Below are 3,388 nucleotides of genomic sequence, written 5' to 3'. Positions count from 1 at the left end.
AATGGAGTATTATGCAGCACTAAAAAATGACAAAATCATGGATTTTGCAGGGAAATGGATGGCATTAGAGCAGATTATGCTAAGCGAAGCTAGCCAATCCTTAAAAAACAAATGCCAAATGTCTTCCTTGATATAAAGAGAGCAACTAAGAACAGAACAGGGAGGAAAAGATTAACATTAAACAGAGATGAGTAGGGGAAGAGAAAGGGAGAGAGAAGGGAAATCATATGGAAATGGTAGGAGACGCTCAATGTTACACAAAATTACATATAAGACGTTGTGAGGGGAAAGGGGGGGGAACAAGGGAGAGAATTGAACAACAGCAGATGAGGTAGAGAGGGAAGATGGGAGGGGGGATAGTAGGGGATAGGAAAGGTAGCAGAATACAACAGTCACTAATATGCCATTTTGTAAAAATGTGAATGTGTAACCGATGTGATTCTGCAATTTGTATTTGGGGTAAAAATGGGAGTTCATAACCCACTTGAGTCAAATGTATGAAAGATGATATGTCATGAGCTTTGTAATGTTTTGAACAACCAATAAAAAATAAATTCATGATGGTTATGCAAAAAAAATAATAACTTTTGCATGAAAAATAAATTGTACACAAAATAGAAAGAAAATGGCAATCAGGAAGTATATAGTCAATAAATGTATACATCTAATTTGGTGACAAGTACTCATTTAGCCACATGGAAGGTTGTGACCTTCTTAAGGGCCATTTTGGGGCATGTGGATGGTAGAATCTGATTAGATTGCATTGAGGATGAATGGGAAATGAGAAAATGGAGACAATGTCCCTCTGAAGTGAGGTAGAAAAGGAGAGAAGAAAGCTGAGTTGGAGTGGAAGGAAAGGGGAAGGACTGATTTACAGGTTCTGAGTTGATGGAGGTCACAGGTGGAGGTTTAAAACCAAACTAGAGAAAACTTTTAGTACCTTTGTGGAGTTTTGAGAAATTATAGACATTACCCAGGCGATGACTAAAAGAGATGTCAACACCAGCAGCACTTTCTGAAGCATTGTGTTTGAAGACATGATGAGAGTCCTAGGAAAGACAACATGAGACAGGATCATACAAAAAGTGAGTCACTCTGTACACATTATTTTATTTTTCACCTGCAATTTTTCCTGAGACTTTTTCCCCCTTGCTGACCACTTTCTTTCTCTCTCTTAACAACCAGCCCACAGCACCAACCCCTTTGCCCAACTGTTGGCTGTTTCTTATCCAAGATTTATTTAGGATTGTTGCTTCCTCCTTCCATGACCCTGAAATGGGAGGCATTTGCCTCTCTTACATTCTCTCACTGCACATTCTAGTTTCTCATTTGGAGCACTTACCACCATTCCACAGACCACCATTGCAATGAGAAGCAGAAAATTTAATTCATCAGTCTATAATTAGTGGACGACTTGGGATAGCTGAAAGGACCACAATAATATGTTTGTGTTACAAAGCACAACCTACAAACACCCTTAAAGAAAGTTGGTCCTGTTAACTGGGCAGGTAAGCAGGGCAGGTTACTTTTGTTTTGCTGAGCACCAAGTATGAAATTCGGAAATGTAAAATCCTTTTGGACCAAATTATTCTGTGTAAAAGGAAAGAGGTGATTTAACAAGGTTATGTATTACATGAGAAAAAGGAAAGAAAAGGAGATGAAAAGAGGTAGTGAGGGGGGAGAAGGTGGGAAGCAGAGACAGGGAGGAGAGAAGCTCATCCCCACCATCTCCATTGTAAAGTGGTCATGGAACAGAAGTTACATTTTATCCTTTAAATGGTATTTTTGGGATATGAGATATGAAGTCTCCCTTCTCTTTTCCTCATCACATCCCCAGTGTGGTCCGGTTTGTCTGAAAAGCCCTGTGTGACAGTGGATTCAATTAGTTGAATCCCAAAAGTTTCTTTTGAGTCTGATTGTGCAGAAGGAAACAGGTACATCCCACACAAAATGGATGTCAGAGAACAAATGGTCAATTTATATTATAACTGGTTAACTTTGGGGGAATCCAAGAAGAAACTTTTTAAGCAAGATGAAGTGCAAAGTTATGATTCACATCAATCATTTTATGATTGAAGTAAGACTTCCAGTTACTGAAGCATAATGTGGGGAAAAAATGTAAAGGTGAGATCTCGGTCCAGGTGAGTGTTGGGATGAAATGAATAAACACAGGAGAAGGGAACAGAATGGGGCAACCTCCAGTCTGTGTCACTCACTGTACTGCAATATTTTGATTACTTTCTGATCATCAATGACTGCCAGTTACTAAAGAAGTAGTGTCTACCTCAGTGTTGTGTGCACAGTGCCTAGCACAGTGACAGAAAAACATAATATTTATTAAATGAATAATTTCAAAGCAGAATGATGCTTTTTAGAGCAACTTAAATTCCATCTACTGAAATTTCATATATTCTTAAAATGTTCATAAAGCGTGTTCAATACAGTAAAATATCAGAGTCAAAGGGCTCTGTTAGCACCACTCACCCCCCCATTCTGAGCCTAACCAGATTTTCTGACTTCTAAGTGAATTCCATACTGCATGAATTTCAATAACTGATTTGATTAATTTTTATGTACCTAGAATGTAGTTTATATGGATAAGTTTCAGCAGTACTGGGGAAAAAAGAGAAAGAAACACAATTACCTTTGTAGTTTGATGCATGTTAGACTCTCTTTCTGTGTTTCCTAGGTTTTTAAACTTATTCTGTTTATTCACTTATATAATAGTCACTGAGTATTTACTCACTATGTGTCAGGTACTGTGGAATATACTAAAGATAAACTAACCCTAAAATGATTTACATAAACACTCATGAGGATTAGAATATGTTAGTGGAAACACTAGTTTCTTGTTGGTCTCTGAATAAGCCTTATTCCTCCATGTTCTGAGTCATTGCCTGCATCTGCTGCCTGAGATTCTTTTCACCTCTTCCCTCCCTGCACCCATACCCTCCAATTCCCTCTTTGGCAAAGCTAGAAAATTTCTATTCATCATTTATGTCTGTGCTTGAGTGCAGACTGATCTTTTTTTTTTAGTAGTTTTAGATAATAACTTCATTCCTGTGTGCTAGCCTCCGCCACCTCCTCCCTTCCTCCTCCCCTCTTCTTTCTCCTCCTCCTCCTCCTCCTCTTCCTCCTCCTTCATTATTATTGTTATTATTTTGGTGTTTGGAGTACTGGGGATCGAACCAAACAGTAGTGTAGTAATGAACTGCATCCACAGGTGTTTTTAACACTTTTTATTTTCCAGGGTCCTGCTAACTTGCTAAAATTAGACCGGATTCACAATCTTCCTGCCTCAGCTTCCTAAGGTGCTTGGCTTAAAGGGACTTACTATGATAAGTGACTATTTTCCCCTGGCATTTTGTCACAGCAACAGCGTCTGTTC

General features: G+C 38.6%; 1 pseudogene; it reads right to left on the bottom strand.

Moving 5' to 3' along the window:
* The window catches only part of LOC107145984, a 24,390-nt pseudogene extending 23,351 nt beyond the window's left edge, over positions 1-1,039 (bottom strand).
* Positions 1,040-3,388: the final 2,349 nt, after the last annotated feature.

Source organism: Marmota marmota, unplaced genomic scaffold, assembly GCF_001458135.2.
Source record: "Marmota marmota marmota unplaced genomic scaffold, marMar, whole genome shotgun sequence".
NCBI lineage: Eukaryota > Metazoa > Chordata > Mammalia > Rodentia > Sciuridae > Marmota > Marmota marmota.
This window is presented reverse-complemented; position numbering and strand designations above follow the sequence as displayed.